This window comes from Ctenopharyngodon idella, chromosome 14 (genome assembly GCF_019924925.1).
Source record: "Ctenopharyngodon idella isolate HZGC_01 chromosome 14, HZGC01, whole genome shotgun sequence".
Lineage (NCBI taxonomy): Eukaryota > Metazoa > Chordata > Actinopteri > Cypriniformes > Xenocyprididae > Ctenopharyngodon > Ctenopharyngodon idella.
The window spans coordinates 20,202,084-20,225,668 of record NC_067233.1 but is presented as its reverse complement, the minus strand read 5'-3'; the positions used below and the strand labels follow the sequence as shown (position 1 = coordinate 20,225,668).

General features: G+C 38.1%; 1 protein-coding gene and 2 long non-coding RNA genes across 7 annotated transcripts in view; 1 reads left to right on the top strand and 2 right to left on the bottom strand.

Moving 5' to 3' along the window:
- Positions 1-2,712, bottom strand: part of psd2 (pleckstrin and Sec7 domain containing 2) — a 104,173-nt gene extending 101,461 nt beyond the window's left edge. Inside the window, exon 1 of the mRNA XM_051860748.1 lies at positions 2,465-2,712. The gene's annotated coding sequence lies outside the window, so the exon portion shown is untranslated. The remainder of the gene's footprint in view (positions 1-2,464) is intronic.
- The window catches only part of LOC127494694 (uncharacterized), a 447,433-nt gene that overhangs the window by 367,715 nt on the left and 56,133 nt on the right, over positions 1-23,585 (top strand). The window lies entirely within an intron of this gene.
- The window catches only part of LOC127494695 (uncharacterized), a 65,867-nt gene continuing 45,877 nt past the window's right edge, over positions 3,596-23,585 (bottom strand). Inside the window, exons 3-7 of one of the 5 annotated variants that reach the window (XR_007924941.1) lie at positions 20,379-20,560; positions 17,549-17,663; positions 16,459-16,495; positions 7,248-7,278; positions 3,596-7,119 (exon numbers count right to left, since the gene is read on the bottom strand). This is a non-coding gene — a long non-coding RNA (uncharacterized LOC127494695). Of the gene's footprint in view, positions 7,120-7,247; positions 7,279-11,194; positions 11,308-16,458; positions 16,496-17,548; positions 17,664-20,378; positions 20,561-23,585 lie in introns of those variants that run through there. The other 4 variants (XR_007924945.1, XR_007924942.1, XR_007924943.1 and 1 more) reach the window with 4 other exon arrangements.

Here is a 23,585-nt window from a genome sequence, read left to right as displayed (position 1 = left end):
TTGCCATTTTTTTATTTTTAGCAATGCATTTTTATTTTTGCTAGAGATTTTTCATTATATTTTATGTTTTCTTGAAAAATATAATGACTTTCAGGGGTAGCGTTAAGGGTTTGGACATTATTATTAGCTTTATATAAAAACAACAGAAGTCTACAGTGTATTTTATTCAGATAGTGTACACGTGTGTTTGTGTGTGTGCACACTTGACTGATTGACTAAGAGACTTCCAGTACTGTTAGCAGAACAGTAGGGTCTTCAGGGTGATCAATTCTGTTTAATTACTTTCACTGGATCTGTCTGTCACCTTCACTCTTTACACTACACACAACGGCACTCATGTGGCTACTGGCCTCTTAAACACACATATAGTCACTGATAAACTCAAAGAAGGGCCTTCAATCTTCAAATCAACACACAATCCTCTACTCAATAACTGCCACCCCAAAAAATCTTTAACATGCTTTCAGAGAGATCTGCCTCCACCTCTTGGCTGTCCTGTGATATTTTGCAGTGAAATTCACTTGTTTTATGTGTTGGTACATTCTGACAGCTTTTGACTTAATCTCACATATTGGATTAAACAAGGCACGATTTGGCCTGACAAGATGTGCCAAGAGGCAGAGAAGAGAACAGAGAGCTGCACTCACCACTGTAAAGTAAACCAATGTAAAAAATTAAAATCTGTAAACCTGTTTATTAATTATTCATATATATATATGGTATATTGGGTCCTGTAAACATTTAATATTATTTTAGTTAATATGGTTATAATTACCTGCCTTTCGCTAGTCATTTTTAAATTATCCTGTGGTGTCACAAATTAATAAAAATTAAATAAACACAATTTTTACTTACAAAAAAATTTATTTAGTTTCAAATAGTTCAATTTATCACAAAACAGAACAACTTGAAATTTCATGTCAGCTGCCGATTGGTATATGGTGCACTACTCAGTCAGAGGCTCTTATAAAAATGTTTTAATTAAAAGTATATTAATGTGATTCAGCGATAAAAACGCACACACAATAAGTAGTGCAACGATAAGAGGCATTTCACAATTATGAGGTTTAAATGAGACACTATCCACCCAGCCAACACAGTCTGACCTATCCAATCTACCTGTCTGGGACTATTAACATAAAAGAGAGCCAAACACTCCTTCTCCATCTCTATGCAGTCTGGATACCGGACGTCTGCGTGACCCACTAACCCTCTTCAGCCGCGAGATGACACCGCCACACGCGCGTAAGCAGACACACACACAAAGACTGACCATTACAAATGATCAGCATGCGGTATTTAACTCTCTCGGGAACTGCAGTGCGCTAAATATATCGATGTTGTACTCGTACCCACATGGAGCCGGCTACGTAATATTGAATTTCATGCGTAACGGGTTACGGGGCATCAAAATAGATACACCCCCCCTTCCTGACACGTCAGGGGTCCTGTGAAGAAGACCACCAAGTAAACGAGTATGAACAACTGAGCCGTGTGTAAATGTGATTTAAATCACCTCGTTCTGTCACTTCCACTGCTGTCAAGGTCAGACGTCCTATTGTATCATGTCACTGTATCACTTACAACGTCTTCACTTAAATCATCCCAGGGATATAAATCTCATTAGACGCATCCGCTCACCAGCTTCAGGCTGATGCTTACACGCACACACCTTTTTAACAGGTAGAGAGAGAACAAGTGATCGTTGATCATTTAGGCCGTCTTGTGTCTCGTCTGGCACTGGTATGTCTGGTTGTCTGACGCCTATATTCCCAGTGACGAGTACATTAAGATAGTTGGGGTAACAATAGATAACTAAGCATTGCAATTGCATAGCATCGTCTGACATAAAACTGCATGCATTTCACATGCATCATCATTTCCAACCATACAGCATGCATAAAGCTGCATATTACAAATGACTTGGACAGATACTCCGCAACTGTTCAAACCAGGTTTTGTCTTAAATACAGGCTGTCTAACATGCAGTGGGTCCTTGTGTTTAAGGCATCGTGGAGTAAAACACACATACATACACAGTGAGCCTGAATCGCAGCCATATTATCCCCAGCCTCCCAGTGCAGTAACCATGACAACAGGATGGCTGGGAGACACTGCGCTCTCTCAAAAGGCTTCGGCTGGTGCTTTCTTCCTTCCAAAATAGACCCCAGAAGCTTTTCAAGAGCACCTCGTCCTACATATAAAACAGAAGGGCTCTCTCTCTAGCATTTAAAAACACACAGGACACACATATAACCTGAAAACACGTTGCATTTTCATGCATACTATATAGAAAATAACGGCCGGCACAGCAAATGCATGCAACTTAACATGTAAGCTTTAAATGCGCATCAAAGAGCAAAAGCATTGACATGAGCATAAAATACGAAACCGTTTGTGATGCACCAGATAACCCAGTTATAAGCGTCCCAGATGAATATGAGATATAATATAGGCTACTCACCGCCAAAAGAAAAAAGCAATTCAAATCCGTCCTGCAAATGAAGCAATTTTGGCAGCGTGCACGTCTTGTCTGCCTATATCATCCGAGCGGATCGATTTGCTGTTTTAAGGAGGAAGCTCTGCAAAAAAGCTTATCAGAACCGAGTCTGACACCTGCCGTTTCCTCTCGCCACCGCGTGGACAGCGCACAGCGACCGACAGACCGACCGGCTGCGCGTGAGAGCTCGGTTGTGTGTATGAGTGAGTGCGCGAGCTGCGGCGGCTGTCTCGTGCCCCCGCGACGCGCTGGATGAGGAGCAGTTCAGACTCACAGTCTTTCCACGTCAATAATACATTATAAAGCACAATTCATGCGCACTGGGGGTTTACGAAAATATTCAGACTCATTCGTCTCAGGCCTATAAGCCATCATGTCAATACAAAATCAATATGACACGAAAAAGATACATTTGCATATCGTAAGGTTGGTTGTCACTTCTCTAAAAATGAGTAAGAACCTTTCATGAATAAGAATAATTTGTATTTTATTTTCATCTGAATGTCCCAGTTTCATCATGCAATTCTCAGAAAATCCCGAGAAACATGTAAATAACTGCCCTAGTACTGTATGTCTGTTGCACATAATACCATTACATTTTTTTTTGTAAAAATCTAATTAAAAATTCCATCTGGCATTAGCTATATCATAACAGTATTGTCTGTTGTCCTGACACTTGTCACAATACAATAATGAATAAAAATATATATTTATCTAATAATAAGGTTAAGGTAGTTCATTTAAAATCCTGAATGTTCCTCAAATAAAATGTCTTGATTTTTAGACAGGCAATATTTCAGGCATACCTTTGAATTGGGACCTAGGTCAAGAAGTTCAGGACAATCTTGAAAAAAACTATACTGTAAGAAAAAAATCTGTAGAAAAATTGAAATGGTACTAGTCATTTTCTGCCAGGGCATTTTCATTTAACCCTAATACACAGCACAATACAATGCATAATTATAATATGGGGAAAATAGCCGTAAAAAAATAAAATCCGAAAAATTCTGGAATACCTCAGGTCTAATTCACTCTAAGACTGACTTTTTTTTTTTTTTTTTTTTTTTTTTTTTACATAATATGGGGAGCCATATGTCATCATCATCATCATTCTTTATTTAACCAGGTTAAAAACTCATCTCTTTTACAAGAGTGACCTGGCCAAGAAAGCAGCTACAATAACAAACATACAAATACACATCAAAACAGAAAAACACAATCAAGGATCAACAGCATTTTACCAAAGGATAAAACACATAATATGTTAAAAGTTAAAAATCCAAACCAATCCATTTGTAAATTATTTGGACGCCCAGGTCGCAAATGTTGTTTGGATTTCACAGGTGAGTACTTTGTATATCCATCATGTAAGCGAATATGTTGTAATGGAAGTTTGCACTTTATGAGCTGGATGTTCCCTTTTTTTTGTGTGTGTGTGTGTGTGTGTAAACATTGTTAATTTTCTCAATGAATGAACTTGTGAAAATTCCATCCTGTTACTCAACATCTTTCACAGAAATATATGATGATAATGGAATATTCAAAAAAAGTTGTGAATAAGCATGTATGTAATTGACTAATTGACTGAAAACTTTACAGTTACTGAGATACAGCCCTAGATATAATGTGAAAATTCTCCCTCATTCTCCCTTACTTTTCAAAATGTGACATTTGCTTATAATGTGCTTTCACTTCTCCAATTATCAAGACCATTTGCATATAATTGTGTTTTAAAACCCTATTACAATGGATAGGAAACATGATATTCTATCTGTGACTAAAAGGGGGCAACACTGATGGTCTGCATTTAAAAAGGGAGTATTAATGGATCTATACATTGGATTCTTTGACCTTTAATGGCCTTAAGCAATGAGAAGCCGTGCAATATTGTGAAAAAGTGGTGGTTAAAGGGTGTTAGACATTATTATCTTATATATGCATTTGATATCAATAAGCCTGTATATACAATAAGCATGATTATGTGACAATGGTTATTTAGGATGACATGTCTGTGTGCATTTTCAAGACAGAGGAATAGAGCTCAAAATGTCACTAACTCAAAATCTGGTGACTGGGAGCTGTCAGTTTTTAATAAAGCCATATATGAGATTTTCTAAATGGGCAAGTCTCTCCTGTTTGTTTAATTTGCATTTTGCGTCAAGCCGGTGAACACCCACACTGTCATCCTGATGTTCATCCAAGGAGAAACTGGAAAGAAAACCTGCATTAGAGAGAAAGATAGAGAGAGAAAAAGAAAAACATACCATTCACCTGTGCTAATGATACTTCAGGGACCTGAGGGTGGGTTTATGGGTTCTGCTTGTGTAGTTGAGCGAGAGAAAATGAAAATTGTGGCCTGGGATCAGAAAGACCACAACAGTAGACCCCCAGACACTGTCAATCTTAATCACTTATTCATCAGACCTCCACCCTCTTCCTCCTCCATCCCTTCATCCCATGGGATCCGGTGGAGGCAGGTTGGGGGTGGGACATCCCGGCTCGACAGCAGGAGGATTCCTGATGGACTGTCTGTGTTGGGAATGTCGCAGTAAGGTGGAGTGTCAGAATACAGAAATGGGGGGATGAGAGGAGACACAAATGGAGGTGTTTTTTGGGGGGAAGAGTGAGAATGGAAGAAAGGTGTTATAGAGCTTAAACAGATGGAAACTATTGTACCGTGGATGGATGGGTGGATAGATAGATAGACAGACTGGAGGATAAATATGCACTCTTAAAAATAAAGGTTCCAAAAGAGGGTTTTTAGCAATGATGCCATAGAAGAACCATTTTTGGTTCCCTAAAGAATCATACAGTGATCAGTTCTTGAAAGAACCATATTTTTCTTAGTGTGAAGAACATTTTAAAAATGTAAAGAAACTTTTTCTACTATAAAGAATTTTTTGTGCAATGATGTATAGGTTCCAAGGATGTAAAGGTTCTTCATGGAACCATCAAAGTCAATAAAGAACCTTTATTTTTAAGAGTGTGGAATGATGAGTTAGAGTTAGATGAGTTAATTTCACCCTCGTGTAAATTCAAACCGGTATGCCTCTATTTTCTCTATGGAACACAAAAGAAGAAATTTAGAAAAATAGCTTATAGCTATAAAACAGCTTTGCATAAAGCATGGACTGAGATTTAAAATTGATGTTGACTAACAATTTTCTCCTCCGTCAAAGCGCTGAAATCTCATACATGGTTTTGCTCAGATAAAAATGGAGTTACACATCATGGACACTTTCTTTTTTGCTCTCTGAAAAGTCTCCCGTGGACTGGTGTTGAAAATTAGCATGTGTGCTAAATACTTAAGCAAGTGCATATGGTTCGTCCAAAGTAACTGTGATGTCCATGTCAAATAAAAATGTAATAATAATAATGAAACGGCATCAGTCAGAATTCCGTGTTCAGCTCGCGCACTGAACAAAACTCAGGTTTCAGCGATGACTAATCTGAACGCCTCTATATGGCCATTGCAATTATAATGTCAACAGAATTGTGTGTGATTAGTGCGCAACACTGTAAAACGTGTAAAAAGTATAACGCAACATGAGCAGAAATATATATTTAATGCCACAATTGACACTTTATTTAATTTTCATTTTATCTTTATTAGTAGATTAAATGTGCAGGTGCATTTTTGGCCAAGCCCCCATTAATTTTTGACCCATGGCCAGGGGAAGGCTAAGCCTTTCCCCAGCCTTACACACGCTCCGCCTATGTACGCCTTTGTAATGTTTTGAATAAGTGACCTCTAGCGGCGAAAATTACATATTGTGCCTTTAATGTTAGTTAATGCACTAGCTAAAAAAAAAAAAAAAACTATAAATAAGCCATGTTTACAGCATTTATTAATCTTTGTTACTTAAAATACTATTGTTCATTGTTCATGATAGTTCACAGTGCATTAACTAATACACAGATACAACTTGATTTTAAAAATGTATTACTAATTGTTGAACTTTACATTTTTAATAAATAATAAATGCTATAGAAGGACTGTTCATTGTTAGTAAATGAAACCTTGTAAAGTGTTACCATAAATAGTAAATAAATTTCATTTTTAGATGAACTATTCTTTTCAAGAAATGAAGATATGGTGGCTGGGAGGGACAGATGGGTGGGTGGGCTCACTGATGGATGTATGGTGAATGGAGAACGTGATGTAAAGAAATGATTGATGGATGGTCAGAGAGAGAAAATAGAGTGTGACAGAGATGGGAGACATGGGAAGAGGAGGGAGAGACTGGCCTCGGGGATACTTAGCAAGCAGAGACAGAGCCAGGGGACAGCATGGACTGAATGTGATTGGTCATTTTTGGGTCTTCAGTCCAGAGATGAGAATAAAAGAGACACAGCCAGTTTCCCAGAGGCCTGTCCTGAACCACTGTTTTCTCACCACACAATACACACTGGCTGGAGGCCAGCAAAAATGTCCAAACAGAAACACACACGGACAAAAAGAGCCTGCAAGATAGCAGGGTGAATGTAAAGACGTCTGGGGGTGTTTAGAGAACTGGTTAGTCTAGATTGGGGAAGGGGGGAGGAGCTGTAGTGCTGGCACAAGGCATTGTGAGTAAACTCCATGGGGACGGCCAGGTGAGGAAAGCAGTTAAAAGAAGCTGAGTCAGCAGGAGAGAGGGAAAGATGGGGTACAACATGGATAGAATGATGAATATAGTTACAATAAGTTGGCACTACGGCGTTAGAATAAATAGAGAGGGTGTTAAAAATGCCATTGTTTCCTCACCCTCATGATGTTCCGTATGACTTTCTTTCTTCTGTAGACCATAAAAGGAGCATTAATAAGAGGTGCATTTATTTTACATAAAACAACAACTAATATTGTGAAATATTGTTACAATTTAAAATAACCGTTTTCTATTTTAATGTTTTTAAAAATATAATTTACTTCAGACATCATCCTAAAATGCTGATTTGCTCCTCAAGAAACATTTCTCATTATTATCAATATATAATATTTTTTTGTTGTCTATACATTTTATTCAGGTTTCTTTGATGAATAGAAAGTTCAAAAGAACAGCATTTATTTAAAATAGAAATCTTAAGTAACATTATAAATGTTTTAAAAAACTTATCAAAAATATCTTGTGTAAATTAACTGGCATCTGTCAAGCTACAAGAAAAGCACGATGAAAGAACTTAATACAATCATGCGCTATATATTCAGTCTTCCGGAGTCATATAACTATTTTGTAAGGAAATGTCTGATATTAAAGTAGTTATGCACAGAAAATCTACTCTACTGAGACTGTAAAATCTCATTTTGAGCATATTCAAACATTAGTGCATATTCAAAAGATCACTGGTTCTAGATCAATAGAATTGACAGAGACAGCTACGCAACTGACATTTTGACGCTTCAAAAACTTCATTAAGAGATCGTAAAACCAATCCATATGAATTGAATAGTCCAAATTTTCTGAAGAGACCCGATCACTTTCTATGATGAACAGATTGAATTTAGGCTTTTATTCACATATGAATTGTAGTTGTGTAGCTGTCAACAGAGTAACAGAAAGCTCTCATGTTTCATTAAAAGATCTTCATTTGTGTTCAGAAGATGAACGAAAGTATTATGGATTTGGAATGACATGAGGGAGAGTAATTAATGACAGAATTTTCATTTTTGGGTGAGCTATACCTTTAAATCTGACATGATTTAAGGCACACACATCATGATTTACGGTCACATTTACTGTTGCTCATTGAAATCCAGTCATTTCAAAGTAAATTGGTGCAAGTAAAAAAAAAATTGTGCCTAATTTCATTGTATGAATTCTGCATTAGGTTCAAGTTTGGTAAACTTTGACACACAAACTCAAAGGACCAACCAATAGCATGCTCCTTGGTTAGGCAGTGACCTCTGCAAGGGTGGAGATTCGTAACTTAGTAACAAAGCAAAACTGAAGTTCCACAATGGACGAGGTGATTATTCTGGTGGTGTCTACTGTCCAGATTTGTATAACACTATACACTTCCATATTATAAAATGATCTATAAAAAAGACTGTTTGGAATGCAGTTATTTAGGGTTGGATCATTTACTAACTCTAACTCTATCTACTAATAGCTTTGGATGTTTATTTTGTCATCATTATTCCTGGATCATTCATCGTACTTTGTCACATGCAATCCCATCTTTCACCTGCAAAATGTCAGAGAGGTGAACACACATTTACTCACCAATGATGAACTGTTTATTTAATGGTGGGCAGAGGAATTGCGGAATTATAGGGGAGAGAAGGATATGGGAGATGTTGAGATGCTGAAGGTGAACTGGGGTGCTCATTTTGGCTGGTTTATGGAGGAAAGGTTTTGGTTCAGCTGTGCAGTGTCAGCCCAGTGAACAGGAACCAGTCATCCCTTGACATTTGAAAAGCCTGACAAGACCATAATATCTACAGTACTGCTAAGAATGTGTGTGTGTGTGTGTGTGTGTGTGTGTGTGTGTGTGTGATAGTCTAATGCAAGATCTTCAGCTACAAAATCCATTGAAGGGCATTTTCAGACCTGTAGATCATTTGCTTTGTTCCGAAACAGGGACTTCAGAATTAAAATTCCTTATAATTTACTCACCCCCATGCCATCAAAGATGTTTATGTCTTTCTTTCTTCAGTCAAAAAGAAATTAAGGTTTTTGAGGAAAACATTCCAGGATTTTTCTCCATATAGTGGACTTTACCAGGGTACAACGGGTTGAAGGTCCAAATTGCAGTTTCAGTGCAGCTTCAAAGGGCTCTACATGATCCCAGCCATGGAATAAGGGTCTTGTCTAGCGAAACGTTCTGTCATTTTCTAAAAAAAAATATATAAATTTATATACTTTTTAACCACAAATGCTCGTCTTGCACTGCTCTGCAATGCGTCACACATTATGTAAATAACCCTCAGTCATTTGAATTAGTTTTGGGTATTAATATACTATTCTCATATTATTTATCGTAATTCTATATTTTCTTAATAAGAGTTTTGTTTATTTTATTTTGAAATGTTATTTGCCTGCTTTAAGTTATTATGCCTAGACCTTTATTCTTTTTTTTTTTTTTTTCTCTAGACCTTTATTCTGAAAGACGGCTGCGGTCATGGATTCAGTGTTTAATTATAGTATTAAGGACACTTTCAAATGAATTTAGGCATCTAGTCACTGTTTGTTGTTTTATTTTTGTAATTTTTTTAATTATTTTTATTATTTTCTTGTCTTTGTCTTTGTTGTTTGGCACCTGGTTGGAAAGGAGTACAAGGTATTCATGTATATTTCTGTGCTCATATATAAAGCGTATCTTCACAGTAAAACCTCCAGTGTCAAATGAACACTGTTAGTGGTAAATTAACATTGCCAGTGTTTATATAATCCACACCGGATTATATAAACACCGGGTGACACTGGAAGTGTTAAAGGTGCAATATGTAATATTTTTGCAGTAAAATATCCAGAAACCACTAGGCCAGTGTTATATATTTTGTTAACTTGAGTTCTTATAATATCCCAAACGTTTCCAACTATTCCAACTAATTTTAAATAAGGCTCCGGGACGTGTGAGGAGTCGCCTGTCAATTGCGTCATACCCGCGTTAACCTTCGGTCTGCCTCGGTTTCCATTTTATTTTGTAGAAACCATCGAAACACCAAAGACGCTTTAATATATTACACTTTTTAATAGACAAGGCAACAACTGCTTTGATATATTTATAGACAGAAAACTAATTGTTGTTATATAGCTCAACACGTTTAGTCTTATTGTTTAAATCTAATTTTCTTTTAAAGTACCATGCTTTACCATGCCTCAGAGAAAAACACTATGTTGTCAAGTAGCTAACATAGCATAATCAGATGCAGCTTTATTTTTAGTAACAGTAATACAGAATTTTCTCTATCATACAATACGTTTTAAAATGAATTGCGTGCCATTTATCAACACAAGCCATCCAGCATTTAATATGATATTCAAAATCGATCTATCTTACTGCAGTGTGTCTCAAACATGTCTCACAGCAGCCGCCGAGCGAACACACAGAGTAACATTATAACATCATTTTCAACACACTCAAATGTATCTAATATAATAAACAGAGCCACGTTACCTCATACTCATGACCGGAAAAGCGGAAGCGGCGCCGGCGACTGTGGCATAATAAAAGTTCCGCTGCTCGTGAGGCGTGTGTTGCGCAATCGCTCCAGCGGCCTCATTCAGCTCCCACAACACTCGGTCCTGCTCTGCTTCATACTACAATAACGTTAAAAATCGCATCCATGAACATGATTTCTTCCCGAGTCCTATCCCTGTTCTGTTGCACCGTCCGTTGAGGTGAAGACCACATGTCCCAAGATTCCGCGCTCAAACTTGGCGTCATCAAGCTACGCCATTGTTTTGAATAGGCCTCTAGCGACCTCTAGCGGACAAAATTTTTACATATTGCACCTTTAATTTAACACTGGATGTTTTGCTGTGTTGTCTTTATGATTATTTTATGTGTTTGCTTGATTTATGATAAATGTTAGTATTAATTTCCTAATTTTGTTGCTATATAGTCGATTGTTTTGTTTCATTTATATGAATGTGAATTATTTACAAATTCCAATATTGTTATCTCTTCTAACTCTTACGGTGTTGTGACTGTGTTGTTAAGGTGTTGTGAAGGTGTTATGAAGTTAATAAGGACAATAAACAAAGAAAGGAAATAGTACAATCTTTATTATTTCAGCCGGGCTGCTACAGTAAGTGTTTGCTCTGATTGATTCCATTTGCTGATGTAAATGATGACAGACCAAGGATTCAAGTCGTGCACTCCTGTGAAAGAAATGGAAGCATTAAAAATCCTACCTTCTAAAAACAAAGATACAGATGATGAGATGGAGTATCATTTCGAAGGTGTAAAGACAGATGAAATACATCGCTCTGTCTGTGAACGAATTCCAACAGAAAAGATGCTTGCATATCCAAGAGAGGAGTCACAAAAGACAGAAAAGAAAACTTATGCATGCATGTGAAAAATGGAAATCTGAGGCTCGAAAGGCAAGAGGGTAGTTGAAAACAGACATTCCTGACAGTCAACTAGCAGCACTTATAGACACATTGGAAAATGAAAGAGACAGTGTGATAAATGCATACATGAGAGTTAGAAGTTATGTTACTCCATCTACTGACACAAGAAGACGAATTGATGCATGCGATGCCATGACAAAGGAAATTGTAAAGATTGCTTATGAGAGGATTTCAGGTGTTGATGGGGACTTTGACGGTGAAAGAGTAATGGAGCGTCTTCGTGAATTGCTTGATTGAGATTATGCTCGCTCTGTCTATGGTTCTATAGTCTCACGTGTCAGCTCCAAGTCAAGTATGCCCATAAGTCAACCTTTACTGAACTCCGTCCTGATGGCTAAACGAATAAAGGCAGCAGCAGAGCTTGCAGCTAAGGTTGCAGAATACACAACGATATTGGAGGAAAAAGAACAAAGGGAAAGAATACAACTTCTAGAAGAGAAGCAAAAGAGAGAACTTGATGCTCAAAGGAGTGATTTGAAAGATTACAAGTAGTAAAGGAGGTAAGAGCAGCTAGAGCAAGACAAGAAATGTATGACAAGGAAAAAAACATTCACTCTGCTTACCAGAACGATGGGCTGCAGCAACCTGTAAGCATTCCCATACAAGAACCTGTGTATTCATCCTTGATTAAGCCAACACTGAATGAAAAAGCATCATCGCCACCTCCCAATGCTGCTGTGTCTTACCTTGCGAAGGATGACCAAGACAGTATAACGCTGAACAGACTTCCTATACCAGAGCCTACAGTCTTCAGTGGTGACCCCATTCACTTTATTGAGTGGAAAGCTTCATTCTAATCACTCATCGACAAAAGGCATATCTCCTCAGCAGATAAGTTATACTACTTGAAGAAGTATGTCACCGGTTCTGCTCTGAAAACTCTAGAAAGCATCTTTTACAGAAACGATGAGGAAGCTTACAAGGATGCATGGAAAAGACTTCAAGATCGCTATGGACAGCCGTTTATTATACAAAGAGCATTCAGAGAGAAACTTGCAAGCTGGCCCAGAATACAGCCCAAGGATGCTAAAGGACTCAGAAATTTCTCATATTTCCTGAATGCATGTAAAGACGCTATGCCTCATGTTAAGGGACTGGAAATACTGAATGACTGCGAGGAAAATAGGAAACTTGTAAGTAAACTTCCCGATTGGGCAGCTGCCCGCTGGAATTGTCAAGCTACGCAAACACTGAGTGAGACTCAAGATTTCACAACTTTCCATGATTTTGCTAACTTCATGTCAGTTGAGGCCAAGGTAGCCTGCAACCCAGTCACTTCCTTCTCTGCTCTTCACACTTTGAAGCTAGTAAGGAGAAACATAACCTCAAGATTAGCAAGAAAAAGCCAATGTCTTCCACACAAAGATAGTCACACAGCATGAGAATCCAAAGCCCAATAATAAAGTCTCAAAACCATGTCTGTTCTGCAGAAGTGAACATCAAATTCATGATTGCTCTAAATTCTCTGCAAAGTCTCTTGAAGAATGTAGACAGTTCATAAAGTATACTAATCCGTGCTATAGATGTTTGAAGCTCGGTCACAGTGCCAGAGACTGTTGTTCCAGACACAGCTGTATCACCTGCAAGGGAAGACATCCTTCCTGCTTACACAATGACAGCTTCATTCGAAAGGTGAAGTCCTCCTCTGTTCAAAGCCCAGAAAACTCACACGAAAAGGTTGTGACAACGTCTTTAAGTGTAGAATCTGGATGCACATCTGCTAACACCTCAGTGATTGTGCCAGTGTGGTTGTCCTCACAAAACAACCCAGTCTCTGAGAAACTTGTTTACACTCTGTTAGACACACAAAGCAACACTGTCTTCACTGAATATGCAGTAAGTCAAAGTCTAAAGGTTTACTCATGCCCAGTGACACTTAGGCTCACTACTATGGTTGGAAAGGATTCACTGATATCAACTGAAAGTTTCCAGTCTTAGAGTCAGAGGCTTTAATCCCCCAGTAGTTCTATGGCTTCCCCCTGCATACACTAAGGAATGTATCCCTGTGGACCGTGCACACATCCCTGCCAGTGAGACTGCCAGGTGTTGGAAACATCTTGCTCCTCTGACAGACAGAATTCTCCCACTTCAAGACTGTGAGGTTGGCCTATTAATAGAATATAACTGTTCCAGAGCTTTAGCACCCAGAGAAGTGATTCCTGGAGCAGACAACGAGCCATATGCTGTTCACACGGATCTCGGATGGAGCATTGTGGGCCCTTCCTTGTCACATCATAAGTAAAGCGGTGTTAGCATGTGTCACAGAGTATCTATTAAGGAAATTCCTTCTGTAACGCCAGCTGATGTGATCAAAGTGCTGGAGTCAGATTTCAAGGATACTGAAGAAAACACAAGAGTGGTGTCTCAAGAGGACATTATGTTCTTGAATAAACTGGAAGAAAACATCAGAATGAACAAAGACAGCCACTTGGAAATGCCCCTTCCATTCAAGAAAAGACCCTATCTTCCAGATAATGAGCCTCTCCCGGTGCATTATAGGTATTCTCTAGCCATTGAGCGTACATCTGTTGTACACTCGTTATTGTGGTGCATTGTGGGAATGAGTGCACTCAATATCATCCACTATGGTTTTGGACACCACTACAAATGGCTGTCCCCTCAAATAGTGCCCTATTTAAGGGTATAGGGAGAGATTTCGGGCACAGCCTAAGTCAAACGGCCTTTACAAAAAAAGGTAAAACAACAATGTCGGGCAATTTTGAAGATGGAGGAGAAAAGTTTTTCGCCCTACTGTGGTACTTCAGCCTATGTCATGCATGACTTTTTCCAACGTGATTATGTAATGCGTGATGCATTGCAGAGCACTGCAAGATGAGCATTTGTGGTTAAAAAGTATATACATTTTTATTTATTGTTTTAGAAAATGACTGATTTGCTAGACAAGACCCTTATTCCTTGGCTAGGATCGTGTAGAGCCCTTTGAAGCTGCATTGAAACTGCAATTTGGACCTTCAACCCGTTGTACCCTGGTGAAGTCCATTATATGGAGAAAAATCCTGGAATGTTTTCCTCAAAAACCTTAATTTATTTTTGACTGAAGAAAGAAAGACATAAACATCTTGGATGACATGGGGGTGAGTAAATTATCAGGAAATTTTAATTGTGAAATGAACTAATCCTTTGTAATTTGTTACAATGTTGCATTTTCTTCTTGGTTCGGTTCGCTTTTACAAGGCAACATTTCAACGCATACCAAAATGTGTTTATGCAAGTCACATGTGAGTAAAACTGTCCTATTATCGATCAGAGTTCACCTGTTTATGTTCCTCTGCGACATGCATCTGCTCAAGTTCGCTCCGTGGCCTTGTAGCTTTATCTGTAGCTGTTGTGACACGCAAACACTTATATAAATGTAGCCTTGATTCGATTCCCGCTCTGACTGATAAATTATATTTAATAATATACACAATATTGCAAAAAGTATTGGGACACCCCTCCAAATCATTGAATTCAGGTGTTCCAATCACTTCCATGGCCACAGGTGTATAAAATCAAGCACCTAGGCATGCAGACTGCTTCTACAAACATTTGTGAAAGAATGGGTCGCTCTCAGGAACTCAGTGAATTCAAGTGTGGTACCGTGATAGGTTGCCACCTGTGCAATAAGTCCATTCGTGAAGTTTCCTCACTACTAAATATTCCACGGTCAACTGTTAGTGGTATCATAAAGTGGAAGCAATTGGGAACAACAGCAACTCAGCCACGAAGTGGCAGGCCACGTAAAATCACAGAGCGGGGTCAGCGCATGCTGAGGCGCACAGTGCGCAGAAGTCACCAACTTTCTGCAGAGTCAATAGCTACAGACCTCTAAACTTTGTGTGGCCTTCAGATTAGCTCAAGAACAGTGCGTAGAGAGCCGTGGAGACGTGTTCTCTGGAGTGACTCTGGTTTGGCGGTTGCCAGGAGAACGGTACTTGCCTGACTGCATTGTGCTAAGTGTAAAGTTTGGTGGAAGGGGGATTATGGTGTGGGTTTGTTTTTCAGGGGTTGGGCTTGGCCCCTTAGTTCCAGTGAAAGGAACTCTTAATGCTTCACCATACCAAGACATTTTGAATAATTTCATGCTCCCAACTTTGTGGGAGCAGTTTGGGGATGGCCCCTTCCTGTTCCATAAAGACATGGATGAGCGAGTTTGGTGTGGAGGAACTTGACTGGCCTGCACAGAGTCCTGACCTCAACCCGATAGAACACCTTTGGGTTGAACTAGAGTGGAGACTGCAAGCCAGGCCTTCTCACCAACATCAGTGCCTGACCTCACAAAGGCACTTCTAGAAGAATGGTCATTGGTCAAATTCCCATAAACACACTCCTAAACCTTGTGGAAAGCCTTCCCAGAAGAGTTGAAGCTGTAATAGCTGCAAAGGTTGGGCTGACTCCATATTAAACCCTACGGATTAAGAATGGGATGTCATTAAAGTTCATATGCACGTAAAGGCAGGCGTCCCAAAACTTTTGGCCACATAGTGTATATACAATTTTAATGCAATTAGAGCGAGAATCAAGGCTTCGTCAGGACAGCATTCTTGCAATGCATGGAGAAGACCAATTACACAACATTTTAGGATGAAGAGGAGCTCTCAACCACAAAAACTCACACATTCTGACACTGCTGCGTTTTATATAACATATTTCCCATTATAAATTATTATACCGCTTGGTTGGTTGGGTCAGATTGCTTTCTCACCTCAACAAAACCGCTCTTCATTCAGGCGATCTCAGAACGGATTCGAGCCTGATTGTCGTGTTCAAATACTGTATGCCTAAACTAACCGAACTAAAGGAGAAAACGCACCAAAACAAATGCTCCAAAACGAGCCAGGTGTGAAAATGTCGTAAATGTTTACATTAACTGAAGTAAACGTGAGTGGTGCTTACCTGTGCAAAAATCTCAGCCACAATGCTGTTTTATCATCTGCTTTGAAAAGTAACAGTCAAATCAAGTCACCTTTATTTATATAGTGTTTTATAGCTTAAATGTACAGCTTAAATTTAAGGCTGAAACTCAGTTGATATAGCATTTTATACAATGCAGATTGTTTCAAAGCAGCTTCACAGTAATAAACAGGAAAGTAACAATCCTTATCAAATATGAGACAAATTCAAATTCTGCTGTAAAGCAGCACTGAAAAGACAATAGTGTCATTATTCAGCTCAAGTCAGTTCAGTGTTAGTTCAGATCAATTCAATAACTTTGTAAAGTTCATCAATTATGAAATGAGTTCAATTCAACTATATTAAGCTCTACAGAAGACAATAGTGTCATCATCCAACTTAATTCAGTTCAAGTTTTGCTCTCACCCAATAGTGTCAGTGTAGTCATATCGATAATATTACTGAATATTAAAGTTCTCCTCCGGCCTAAATGAACAAACATGGTGTGATGTATGATTCAAGCCTACACGACAAGTCAGATTTGTTGACTGGACACCCAACAAGGCACATGTTTTGAGTATCATCTATTTGAAAACCTCTAACCCTTAAAGAATGAGCAATAGTTAATATAGCATGCACCATTAAGTATGACAAATCTGCTCAGTGTTCCCTATCATCTTGGAGGTATTTAAAGCCATTTATTTCATTAAACACTATTAATGAGTTTTGTATGAGAAATTTAGCATTTGATGGGTTTAAACACCTCCTTGATCTGCTGCAAATTACTGCAGGGATGTCTGATGACAGAAATGTCATACTTAAATTAAGTGTTTAGCTGTAATAGAGTGAACCGACCAAACAAAGGGCCTGAACATTTATCTCGCCACCACTGCTGCAATCTCTACACTTCCATTAGGCAAATACAATACCATCTGATCACTCACTGTTCTACTTTGTTCCATGTGATTTCCTTGTGTGTAAGAGTGTGTTCAGGACTGCACAAATGACTTTGTGCATGTGTGCATCACCCTGACTGCTGACAGTGCTGAAACAGAAGAAAGATAGAGCAAAAATATGGACTGCTCAACTGTACCTTCATGGCTTTTTGTCTGTGTGGATGTTGGCTTCTGTGTTCCATGATTTGAGCCCACCATTGCCACCCTTTATTTGCACAGACTGCCTGCATTGTTCGTCATTGATTCAGATACCTGTAAAATGCAGAAATCTGATGATCAATAGAAAACATACACTACCATTTAAAAGTTTTTTTTTTCTTTAAAGAAATTAATACCTTTATTCAGTAAGGATGCATTAAATTGATCAAGTGACAGTTAAGACATTTAAAATGTTACAAAACATTATACTTCAAATAAATTATGTTCTTTTTTTTTTAAAGAATCCTGAAAAAATTGTATCACGGTTTCCACAAAAATATTAAGCAGCACAACGGTTTTCAACACTGATAATAGTAGTAAATGTGTCTTGAGCAGCAAATCAGCATATTATAATGATTTCTGAAGGATCATGTGACACTGAAGACTGGAGTAATGATGCTGAAAATTCAGCTTTGCATCTCAGGAAAAAAATACATTTTAAAATATATTAAAATAGAAAACAGTTATTTTAAATTGTAATAATGTTTTACAATTCATCATTTTTTATTCATTTCATTTTTCATGTTTTTGTTCAAACAAATGCCGCCTTGGTGAGAAAAAGGGACTTCTTTCAAAAACATTTTAAAAAATCTTAACATAGCTGTAACGAAGCGGGACTCAGGGTAAGATCCATTTGCAAGCTTTTATTAAAGCAGAGTTCGTAATCAAACAGGCAAGGGTCAAACAGTGGCAAACAGGTATGGCAAAGAGCAGGCAGGGCGGCAGGGCGGGAAGGAGGGATGGATGGCTGGCGGGCGGGCGGGCGGGCAGGCAGGGTATACAAGACCTCACAAAGTGTGTGTGGATGTGAGTGGCTTAAATAGTCCGGGTAATGAGCTGAAGCTGGGTGTGGTGATTATTGATTGGTGGAGTGAGTGCAGGTGATAGGCAGGGAGGATTGTGGGAAATGAAGTCCGGGAACGACTGGAACTGTGACAATAGCACAATGGTAATTGCGGCAAGCATGCACTGACTTTTATGAATAAAGCACATTCTATAATGAGTCTAATTTACATAAAAAGGCATGTTTGGCTCAAAATAACAAATGGCTCAATTTAAATACAGTACAAAGCAACTATATTTTAGTCCATTTAGTGCTTGCTTATACTGTATTGCGTTTAGTTAGTTTGCGGTAAAATATGTGCAAAACTGCAAAAGTGTTCAAGATCTCTGCCGCTGTGCATGTGAGAGACAAAACGAAAGAGAGAAAGTGCATGCTAGCACATTGGTTTGCACATTGTGACATTTGCACAGTATTGCAACATGCTGTCATTTTGTCACAAAACACAGAGCACATAAAGATGTCAGATTCCACCTGTCATGTGGAAAATTTACAAGAACAACAAAAAACCCGATGGGGAGCAGAAATAAAAAATAATGTTCATGCGACTCCCAGAGCCGACCAGACGGCGGGACACAATTATGGCTGTCCAATAATGAGCTAGTCAGCATGAGTTAGCATCAAGAAGGAAAAGAAGCAAATCTGACATGCAGACTTATGTATTTAATTACCACACACTTCTGATGTGTTTGTGTGAAAGAGAGTAAGATGGTTGAGGGTTTGGTTATTAACACATCCATTATCACTCACTCACTCACTCACTCACTCACTCACTCACACACACACACACACGCACACACACACACACACACACACACACACACACACACACACACACACACACACACACTCATTACTGACTGGGTTGAATTGATATGAGAGTGCTTAGCCCAGGTTATGAGATAATGTAATTAGCAGCTCTTGCTAAGGCAATTACTCAAGTCATATCTAGAGAGGACTCTTCTGACTTGAGTAACAGGATTGTGCAAAATTCATATGTTCATGGATTTGAATTGTAATAGAACTGGCCACACCCCACAGGTTGAATTTGATATATATCTCTGTCTATATATCCAACCATCAAACCTCAAGGCTTTTTCAAATCCAAAACTTTTAAACATTTAAAGTTTGAAAAATTTGCTTTTCTAGTGAAAGTTTCTAGTTTATTAGTTTCTATCAAAAGAGACAGTAAAGACTTCTATTCTATGTATTTCAAATAAATCATGTTCTCCTGAACTTTCTATTTATCAAAGAATCCTGAAAATAATGCACAGTATTATAGAATTTCTGAAGGATGTGACACTGAAGACTAGAGTAATGATGTTGAAAATTCAGCTTTGCATCACAGACACCTTACATTGTAATAATATTTAATAACAATGACAATCCCATTGTGTTGAAACCCAGTTTACAGATTAGCACAAAATCACCTGTCATTCACAAAGTTCTACACATCTCTGCTAGTGTGTTCAGTGAATATTTTGGCTTATTAAGCAGCTACTACTGAGCATGTGCAGAATTTGGCAGACGATCCCCTAAGATCAGAACAGAAAATATGAAAGGTCTGCAGATTCCTTCGGGGCCTGCTTATCACATAGAGAGAAAACAGTTAGTGCACACCAAGTGGAAGACAGCAGACATGAACTCTGTTTCCAGTGAAACTGCAGACTAATACACAAAAAGAACAGAGGGAGGGAGGGGGAGAAAACAGAAAGACAGACAGAGGGAGAGATTAACTGGTGAATGGTGACCTTGCCAGCTGGTGGTTGAAGGAGCTACTCACACACACTCGCACATCCGGATATAGCTCTCTGGAGTGCACGGGCTGTCAGGTTGGCACCATGATGCAGTGGAGGAGGGGCCATAGGGTGTAAAGTTCATGCCAATCCCTAAACATCCCATCCAACACAAACACTCCATATGCTTACCCAAAATCCCTCAGGCTGGGTGTACCGCCATCCACAACTGGCCTGGCATGGACAGGCCTAAATCACATCTGATCGCTGACCTCCATACAGTCAGTCCAGACTTAACAGCAGATCTCACACTCCCATCAACAAATCTGCTTCAAACATTTGTTTGGTCTTCATCCAGAAAGCCATGATGCACACTGTAAAAATGTTTTCATCAATTATAACAACATCTGTTTTTATCTATTTAATTTGTCACAATAATTTGTTATGTGTATTCAATTTTATGAAGTTGAACTTGAGTTTAAACTTTTTTTGAACTTTTTTTTTTTCTCTCGCAATTTATTTATTTAAAGTGGCCAGATAAAATGCAAATATTACATAACGCTGCAAGTTGCAACCAGTGTTGGGTAAGTTACGCTAAAAACGTAATTAATTACTAGCTATATTACAACTTCAACAGTGTAATTATATTACTGTACTAATTACCCTCTCTAAAAGGTACTGCATTACTTATTACTACTTTCTAAATCCTATATCAGCTTTTACCAGTTGAAAAATACAAGGACAGACAATACAAGGATACTGACCAAAGTATTTAAAGGGAAAAGTTAAAAACATACATTTTAACATTAGACGTTATATTTTGATGTTAAATCCACTATTGTTTTATATAGAATTGTTCTAGTCTATACAGTATTTAATGCAATTACATCAGAAGTAATGTAGGCCTAATTAAATTACAGAAAAATTAAGAGTAACTACTTACATTACACCCAACATTGGTTGAAACTTTGCTCATCAGTTTGATTTAAAACTTTATGGCAGAAATTAAAATTAAAGGTAATGTAATTTGTTTAATGTTATTTATATTTAATTATTAACAATTATTTATTTATAGCAAATATTTATATATTTATAACATAAAATTAAATATTTGTATTATTTATTTATTTAATTATCCTAGTTTACATTAACATTCAGTGGTTCCCAAACTGGGGTACGCGAGTTGACAGAGGGGGTACGTGAACAAAATTCTGAGTTTTGCCGTTCATATCATTGTACACTTCCTTAAAATAACATTAAAATCGAGCATGTATAACATCCAATTAAACCTACCTCATCTTTTGCGGTCAAAACTGACTGCATTCACACAAGCAGCGTGCATATGACAAGATTGCGTGCAGAGTCTGCTGCCTTAGCAGCTAAATTACTGCCGTTTTTGACAATGTAAAGGTGGGGATTTATGGGGTTAAATTCCCGCCAATAGTATTGCGGTCACGGATAAAAAAATAATAAGCGTGAATCAAAAAATTTAAAAACACATGTACAAATATATAGCACAAACTTAAAAAAATAATGCAAAATGATCAGAATGGCAAAGAATGTGGTCACGGATCAAAATATAATAAGCATGAATTCGAAAAATTAAAAGCGCATTTAAAAAAATAACAAGCATGAATCAAAACTTTAAACACATTAAAAATTATATTGCACAAATCTTAAACTTGTGTTTGTGTTCTTAAAAGTTGTTTTCCTTGCTTTTATTACTCTGTACTTTGTGCTCTCTTACATTTTCTGCTCATATTTTACTCTTTTGTATGCTTGTGCTGTTTTTCTCTTTGCTCTTCTTTCCATGTTCCGCTCTTGCTTTTCCAAATGTTGCAGTTTGAGTTTCATGTAAATTAGGCCGGGTTTAAGCATCACCATTGGTCCACTAGTTCTAGATTGACAGCTCCTCCTCTAGCCAGTCAATCGAAGAGGGAGATGACATCACTTCAATGCGACTCATGGCTACTGATGCTCACACTCATACAGGGGAAGATAACCGTCACAGCTGGCAATTTCTTTCTGTGGCAGGACACCGTTATACTGTATATTTGCCTACAACTCGACCTGTCACCAGTATATACATCTACCTGGACAATCTTTTATTGTTAAATTCACCATCCTAACGACAACCTGTCACAGTTGTGCCTGTCTGACGAACCATCACTGTTATATTCACCTTGATATAATGACATAATGCACCTATACCACTGGACCTGGCACCGCGAAACGCAACTGCCACAAGTCACTGCCAGCATCACTCTTATATGTGCCTGGCTATATTATATTACTGTTAGATATTTTTAGTATTCATACAATAAAAATAATAATGCTTGCTTGTTGTCTCTTCAATTTTTGCACAAGAGAATATAACATATGAAACCTACCTTACTAATATATTTGCTCCTGAATTACAGTTGAAGTAAGAAATGCCATCGCAATTTTAGATCATTGTATATTGCTCGTAATTGTAAACTCTCTGCATATTTTGTCATGTATTGTTTTCCTGCAAACGGATTTATAGATTTTGTCTTCCATGTACAGTATGTCATTGACAAGGGTGTTATATCACATTTTAGCACCGAGATTATAAAATTATAAAGTTAAGCAATAGCCTATATTAGAGTGATTGCAAATGTTTATTGAGCTGTTGCATAAATCAATATAGCAATAAGTTAATTTTGAGTGTTTTTGCAGTATTTTGATGAAAGGAGTATCAAACAAAGCCACAGCAGAACAGCGTCACTCGTCTCTGAGCAACACAGCAGTGTTTCGTTAATGAATTCCCGATTTGAATGAGACGTTTAAATGAAAGACTCACTCGTAAATACAGTAACTTGCCGCCACCTACTGGCCATTTTAATTCATATTTCTATAACATGGATGGGCAATGTCGGTCCTGGAGTGCAGAGTTTAGCCAGAGATTGTATATTATAGGGAGATATGAGGGTCTGTATCTCTTACCATTGGAGAAAGCGTAACTTAACTTACTTAACTTAGCTAACTTAATCACGTGCGGCTCCTCTCAGCCTATCGTGTAATGGCAGTGACATCAGTTGCAACATTCCCTAGTCTGCCTTCTCTTAAAAAAATACATTTTTATCAAGCTAAAATCTATATATAGTTCCCAACGAAAGTATTGTTTAGTGTAAAACACGCTGAAGATTGGCAAACAGGCTGTCGAATAATTAAATGATTAGCTATTTCCCCACAAAAGCTGTTTAATCAGCATAGTGAAGCCTCTCATCCATTGACATCCATTCAAAAAACAGCCTGGTCTCCTTCCCTGCGTACCGCCAGGGGCGGGGTGTTAGCATTAGCCGTTATGCTTTTTTGGCTAAAGGTTGCAGGCTTGCCTTCCAGTGGCTTTGGTTTAGCTTCAACCCTAATCAAACA